This window comes from Euleptes europaea, chromosome 11, assembly GCF_029931775.1.
Source record: "Euleptes europaea isolate rEulEur1 chromosome 11, rEulEur1.hap1, whole genome shotgun sequence".
Taxonomy (NCBI): domain Eukaryota; kingdom Metazoa; phylum Chordata; class Lepidosauria; order Squamata; family Sphaerodactylidae; genus Euleptes; species Euleptes europaea.
In genome coordinates this window covers 3296973-3305261 of record NC_079322.1, presented here as the reverse complement: position 1 = coordinate 3305261, position 8289 = coordinate 3296973, and positions in this window count along the sequence as shown.

The following is an 8289-nucleotide window of genomic DNA, read 5'->3' as shown; positions in this document are numbered from 1 at the left end:
CCTTTATCTAAAACATGCATTTCAGAGGATGACAGAAGCGCAGCATCTGTGAAATGTGTGTATCTGGAGCTAAAATTAGACGGCGAAACAACCTCTCCAGCAACATTAACAAAGCCATATGCTGGTAAAGCAGGTCTAGCTACCAATGGAATGGCTTTCAAAATACTGCACGGGCTTTGCAGGATGTATCTGACTGGCAGACTTTCTCCCCAGTTTGTCCTGCTCAGCTACAAGAAATTCTTGTTATCAGTTTATAGTTGAGTAGGAGAAGAAAGAAAGAACAGTCCTGTTCTTATGCTGCTCAGCTCAAGGCTGCCAAGAGGTTCGGCTGCCTGCTCATTGGAGTGGGAGGTAATCACAGCCCCTGCAGAAGGGAATTGCCACCACTTATGCAAACGTGGCAATGCCAAAACATATGTGCTGATGGCTGTTGGCTTTTAGAGGGGTTTGAACAAGTTCATGGCAGATTGGTCTATTAATGGATGGGATTGCTAAATAGAACCTCCCTGTTCAGAGGCAATATATCTCTCAAAATTTGTCAGTGGGAAGCAAACTATGGGACAAGGCAATTGTCTTCATGCTGCCCAAGAGATTCATGGAAATGTACTGTCTGGAATCTACTAGATTCTAGACTACATGGATGATTGGGGCTCTTCCAGCAGAGCTCTTTTTTTTATCCTAGGCAAAAGGTCTAGTGAATTTAGAGGTCTCCATTTGGGCTAAGCAGCTGAGACATTTGGAAAGAAGCAAAGTCACCAGTTAATCTCTCTCTCATCTCACACTATTTTAATCTGGGATCATAAAAGTAAACGCACGTCCGTCTCCCATCCCACACTATGTGCACCACCCGATGCTCCATTGGGACATGGGATAACGTGGGATATTCGGGGAGTGCTCCGTCGCTACCGACATCATTACATCACAGTCACGTGATTGTGCGTGCTTGGCGTCTTCCTTTTTTTTTCTTCTCCCCCCTAGAATGATATGCCGGTATACCAATGCAACTCACTTCAGGACGTTAGTTTTTCTCCTGCCCTCCTGCTCTGCAGCAAAAAGCAGAGCTCTCTGGCCCGCAGCTCCGCCACCTCCGTTTTTGAGGCGGCAGGAGGCTCAGAAGCTTGGGGCAGGCGCAGCTAGAGCGGGGAACACTGAGTCTGCCGGCCAGCTGAGCGGCGGCTCAGAGGGTGCTGCGGGAGCCGCGAGAGACGAGTGGATGCTTGGGCTGTCTCATCAGGCTTAGTGGCGTCGCCTGCTCGCTATCCTGGCCAGGGGAGGGGCGGTTCTGAGCCCCTGAGGGGAGTGAGCCTGTGAGGGAGAGGCACGGCCTCGGCACGAGGCGTACACGGGGCCTGGTGTCAGCGGGTGGCTGATCTACCGGAGGAGCCCCCCCCTCTCTTTGGCGGGGAATTTCACACACACACACCTCTTTAGGGTGGCCAGGCACTAATAAAAAAAAATCACTTCCGGTTGCGTTTGGCCGGGTGATTATCCACACACGCACATGCTGGCACGCACACATGCAGTCTTGGGCGGCAAGGACTAATGGAATATCAACCTGGAAGCGCACGCATGACGAAACAACCGGATTTATCTCGGTTGTGATCTGTATTTCGCGATAAGACGGGTCTTGGAAAACACGCAAGTAAATCGCGCTCGTGGTAGATTTGATCCGCAGAGCGGGGACAGCGTGCGTGTGACCACTGGAAAACCGCTACATTAGGGGGGGAGAAGCAGACCAAATCGGTCATGCCTTAACGGCCAAAGAAATGTCCAAGAAGACTACCGGCATTTGCACACAAATGTTCCACTCTCTGCATCCCTGCTTTAAAGTCTCTTGGTTAGAGAAAGCTTGAAATGCGATGAATATCAGTCGATAGACCTTGATGAATATTATAAAATTCCATGACACTCTCGTAAAGGTCAAGAGTTGCCTCAGACCAGGTGGAATTCATTAGCATATGTCTGGGGAAAAATGCTGAGGGGTCACAGTCAGATTTGTGAATGGAGAAGCAGCTACTGATGTTCAATTGTGGTTATTTTAGGTATTTTGTTATCATTGTTCTTTAATTTACATTGCAAACCACCTTGAGTTCCAAAAGGTAGAAAGACTGCTAATAAATGTTTTTAATTAATTAATTAGTTAGCAAAATCACAGAGGAATACCCATATGCATAAGAACATAAGAACATAAGAAAGGCCCTGCTGGATCAGACCCAGGCCCATCAAGTCCAGCAGTCTGTTCACACAGTGGCCAACCTGGTGCCTCTAGGAAGCCACTAACAAGACGACTGCAGCAGCACCATCCTGCCTGTTTTCCGCAGCACTTAATATAATAGGCATGCTCCTCTGATCCTGTAGAGAATAGGTATGCAGCATGACTAGTATCCATTCTAACTAATAGCCATGAATACCCCTCTCCTCCATGAATATGTCCACTCCCCTCTTAAAGACCTCCAAGCTGGCAGCCATCACCACATCCTGGGGCAGGGAGTTCCACAATTTAACAATGCATTGTGTGAAAAAATATTTCCTTTTATCGGTTTTGAATGCATATGTGTATGTACATTAAATAGGTATTCCTGAGATTCCTCTAAGATTTTGCTTATTTGTTCAAAACTTTAATAGCGGCTTCTCCATTAACAAATCTGGATGTGGTCCCTCAGCATTAAAACACACACACAATGCCAAAATCACAAGGAACAGACAACAACAACAGCAGCTGTTATATAAAAGTACGGTAATTTCAAAGCATGGGGTTGCCAACCTCCAGGTACTAGCTGGAGATCTCCTGCTATTACAACTGATTTCCAGCTGATAGAGATCAGTTCACCTGGAGAAAATGGCCGCTTTGGCAGTTGGGCTCTATGGCATTGAAGTCCCTCCCTTCCCCAAACCCAGCCCTCTTCAGGCTCCGCCCAAAAAACCTCCCTCCGGTGGCAAAGAGGGACCTGGCAACCCTATCAAAGCAGCAGTGTAATGCTACAGGCAGTCACGGTAGGAGGAGTACAGGACTGTAAAACAATATGGAAAGTAACTAAATGCCCCAGTGAATAAAATGTTTCCACCCAGCACCTGAAAGACAGCACAAACTTGGCTCCAAATGCACCCCTATAGTGACAGCCTTCCACAGCTGTGGGCCACCTCCCTATGTGGAGAAATGCATTTTTCTTTGGAGGTTTGAACTGAGCAAAACCTTTACCTTGAGCTTTTAAAAGTTTTTCTCTCTTTTGCCAAAGTACAAGTGGGGTAGGGGGGGAGTCAATTGCTTACCACCCTCGCCCACCACAGTTTTACAAATGCAAATCATAGGCCTGGCTAGCTACAATGAAATAGTCAGCACACCCACCCGCCCTACAGCTAGACAGGATAAAATGGAGCACAGGAGAACTACATAAACCGCTCTCATTGAAGAGAAAGGCGGGGTGCCAATGAATTAATTAAATAAATAAAATAGCAGGGAAAAGAGATTTGGAGGACTTAAAGTGATAGAAAGACTGCAGGAAAAACTTCCTGAAGACATCAGGAAAAGTTCTCTGACCTGGGAGGAGAAAGAGGGATGATAAAACTCCTGGGAGCAAGGAGGAGGGTCTCTTTTGCGCTGATTCCATCAAGGCAGACAGAACTCTTACCTGAGGTCTGTTGGATGCAGCCATTGCCAAGAGCCAGACTGCGCCTCAGCAGAGGCTCCAAGGTAATAGGCACCCTTTTAACAACTGTAACCTTTTAAGCTAAAAACCCTGCCTTGTGCTAACATCCACTTGGACATGTTCAGAGGGAGGGACAGAGGAATTGCATTTTGCCCTTTCCTTTTGAATCCCTTGCTCAATCTGTGGCTGTACTGAGCGTATGTGTGTCGACGTTTTCTGTTTAATGAATGCTTTATAACTTTTAATGCTTGTAGTGGTTCTCTGAACCACATTAGACCTCCATCGTTCTGGGCACGCTATTTGAAAAAGAAGCACCAGGAAGAATGGGAGGGGCAGTCAGTTGGCAAGTGGCTATTTTCCCCCATGGCACACAAGCTGACCCCATATTCAGCAGACCTTGGATAGCAGGAGACACAGAACTGGGAGCCCTGGTCCTCTCAGTGGGCAATTCCTTCAAAGGCCAGGTGGTGGCAGCTCAAGATCCGGGAGAAGGAGAGAAAAGCCCCTTTGAGGGTTGGGAAAGCCAGGTGGAAGGCATGGGCCAGGCAGAGACCTTGGGCAGGCACTGAACCCCAGATGCCTTGGAGGGCATGGCAGAATAGGGGTAGCAGGTCAGAGCAGGACTGTTCCACCACATGCCGAGTTGGATCCTACTAGCTTTTCTGCCTAATCTCTTCCCATTCCATTATTCACTATAGACCCTGTCCCTATGATGGGGCTTTTGTCCACAAAGATCCAACCATTCCCAGTATAGCTTCTTTGCTGGCCAGAAGGTCCCCTTCCTCCTACCAGCTGGTGGGCTCACTGTCTCTAGCTGCCACTACTGTTGCCAGCTCTGGGTTGGGAAATTCCTGGAGATTTGAGGGTGGAGCTTGAGGAGGGTGGCATTTGGGGAGGGGAGGGACATCAGCAAGGTAAAATGCCAAAGACCCCACCCTCCAACACAAGGGAACTGATCTCTGTTGTCTGCAGATCAGTTGAAAGTCCAGGGTGATCTCCAGGTCCCACTTGGAGGTTGCCAGCCCTATCTAGCAGCATCATTGCTCTGCAGAAAAGGGAACCCAGAGTGTTTCTTAACTGCTGGGCAGGCCCTTCCTCAAGGCCTGTGGTCCAAGTTGACTGAGGGCTTTAAAGGTATGAACCAGCACTTTGTAGAGTTCTTGTAGAACTGGCAGGATATGCTTTGTATAACTCATGTCAACAAATAATACCACTGCCACATTTCCCATCATTTGAAGTTTCCAGAGAGGCTTCAAAGACAGCCACAGATAGATTGCTTAGGGTTCACGTGGATATCAACATGCACAGAATTTTGAACATTTGCTTTGTGTGTGTTTCAGGGGGAGGGGGAGACACACATTCGTAGAAGCTCTAGTTGTCTAACCTCGATACAGTTTAGTAATCAATATTCTTTGTGCATGCTTCCTTTTTGTACAAGTCGTAGCTGCTTCTTCTATTCCAGGACACAATGTACTGCCTGCCAACACTCACCCACCACTTGGGTCTGTTGAATGGGTTTTCCAAATTTAGAATTCAATGGAGTCTATTCCTCAGCCAGAGGATCATCTCTCTGTATTATTCCTTCACAGATACCTACATTGTGAAACATACTAATCTGAGATCAGGCGCCTTTATCACCAGCCACGGCCCTTCGCCTGACAGGAAGATATATAGACAGAATCACAGTGTCACTAAAAGTAAAATATGAGGGTATTGATTTTTTAAGGTTGTTGCAGATTAAGTAACCTGTGAAAACCCAAGTAATCAACAAGAAAGAGAGGTTCTCACTCAAGTGTATTCATATTTTCAGTCCTTTGTGTTCTTTTTGGGGATGATCAAGAGGCATCCACTCTTTCTCTGAGAGGATTTACTAGGTTTCTCTGAAAGTCAGAATGCTGTGTAGACATATTTCACTCTGTCCACACTGCAGTTTGGGGAGAAACCCGCACCAATACAAATGCCCAGTTGCTAGAATGGTGTCGGGCACACCTTGGCACATTTTCTTCAGCTCTATGATTCAACTCCAAAATTTAGGAGCCAAACTCACCTTTCATCCTTCAGGAATTTTTATTTTTATGACCAAATTTTCTAAATATTGCTACCACAAAATCCAGTCCTAACCTCTTTAGAGTTTCTCATAATTTTATTAAATCTACAGCAAAAGTGCTGTACTGCCTAAATAAAAATATGGGAGCTCATGAGGTTAATCTATGACACATATATAGGGGTTCACAAAGAGAGAGATGGTACATGCACTTTCCCTTGGGTGTTAGTGCTAAGCTCTCTCTGTGTATATTTCCCACCACCAAATGTGCTTCTGTGTACCCTGGGTATGCATGTCAAGGGGGCTGAGAGACAGAGCACTGATCCACCTTCCCTAGCATCTGAGCTATGAGCTTCCTGGTTCGGGTTTATGTTGTGCTTGGGTGAGTTGTGATTGGTCACAGAGGCATGCCCGGCCACTGAGTGTGAGGGTTCCCAATCTCCCTGTGCAAACTGCATAAAATCACTTGCTCAGACGGTCATGCAGAAACAAGGAACTTTATTGGAAGCTTCAGGTTAGTATAGGCCTTACACTGGTAAAGTTGCAAGTGCTAGCAATTTCACAAAGACAGAATTATAACCCCTACAGGGAAGCAGATGTCAAAAGCATGTTATGGGAATCTACGAGATAATTGTGCATGGTACAGGAACATCAAAGACCTCAGGAAGCTCGTTATTACTATCTACACACCAAGGCCATAGCTGGTGGGAGGGAGTCGGAGAGAGCAAGGGAGGAGGATGGTGGGAAGAGACATTCCAACCTGGGGCCTGCTGGACGCAGCGCCTGAACCAAGGAAAGGCAAAAGGCCTGGACTGCTTTTATGAGTCCAGGGGGGGGTGGGGAGCACACAAAGCAAAAGCTTACAGACCCTTACACTGAGGAGGTGTGTGATTGGCTGTGGCTGTAGTCAGCATCCTGAGCTATGCCAGGCCTTTTGGTGGGACCACGGCTGTTGGAGAGATGCTGGGAGATGCCTTTGGCTGGGAGCTGATGGACTACACTGCAGTTTTCACTGGCATAACTTTACACAGGTTCTGAGAAGAAGAAGAAGAGGAAGAAGAAGAACAAGAAGAAGAAGAGTTGTTTTTTATATCCCACTTTTCTCAACCTTTAAGGAGAATCAAAACAGCTTACCATCTCCTTCCCTTCCTCTCCCCTCAACAGACACCCTGTGAGGTTGGTGGGGCTGAGAGAGTTTGGAGAGAACTGTGACTAGCCCAAGATCACCCAACTGGCTTCATGTGGAGGAGAGGGGAAACCAACCCGGTTCACCAGATTAGAGTCCACCACTCATGTGGAGGAGTGAGGAATCAAACCCTGTTCTTCAGATTAGAGTCCACCACTCTCAACCACTACACCATGCTGGTTGTGGGGTGTTCGCAGTCTTAAGAGGCTTAGGGAACTAACTTCAACCATGCCTCTGGGCCTGTCCCTTTCGGTTCCAGTGTAGTGGACACACTAACATATCTCCGGTGGCCAGCCATGGCAGAGTTCCACCAGCAGCCATCTCCTATGCCTTTGTGATATGCCGGCATAACTCCGAGATCTGCCAACGCAGCAGCTCCCTAAACACTTTTGGTTCCAGTGTTCAGGACCACAGTATAAGTGATGCTTGTATCCCTTTCAAATGTCTTGGTGAAAGGAATGTGGTAGAAAGTGCCATCATGTCACTGCCGGTTTACAGAGACCCCATAGAGATTTCATGGCAAGAGACATACAGAAGTAGTTTGCCCTTGCCTGCCTCTGCGCAGAGACCCTGAATTTCCTTGGTGGTCTCCCATCCAAGGTCTAACCAGGGCCGACCCTGCTTAGCTTCCGATATCTGATGAGAACAGGCTAGCCTGGGCCATCCAGGTCAGGGTGTTGAAAGGAACACAACTTCTGTATTCCCATCAATGGTGTGGATGTGTATTATGTGCTGTCAAGCACACCTGACTTATGGTGACCCCAGCAAGGGGCTATCAAGGCAAGTGAGAAGCAGGATTGGTTTTCCATTGCCTTCCTCTGCCCCATCAATGGTAATCATATCTGATATTAAGGTGTCTTAAATACTCTGCAGTTACTTCTCTGTGATACTGATTGCACCAGCAAGAGGTTTTGGCTTCCTTGATTATTTCTATTCTGCGGAAGTATAATTATATACTGGAATGATAGTCACTGCTTTGATTAGAATGTGCCTTTACTATTTCAACAAAATGAGCTCTCCAGAGACTATTCTCACTTAGCCTTCAGGAGCCGTAAAAGCATCTGCTCCCACTGAGCTGAATGTCTAAAAAAATAAAAGAGTGAGCAACAGAACTGAAGAAACAATTTTAATTTTTGTTTTGCATATTTTTCCACACTGTAGATCTGTAACTTAAGATCTATAATTTTCTAAAGACCAGGGTCACTGCTTACATGGCAGCAACAGGAACTTCAGGAAGGAATATCTGTTACAAAGATCAAGCTAAGCTTCTTACATTGTTAGGACTCGTGCCAGAGTAGGAATTATTCCCAGCTGCCCTTGACTCATATCTGGGGCATTGAATCAATTCCTATGCATGAGTTATTTACATATTTAAATAATTTCTACCTCATTCCTAACTGCATTTGAAGGGA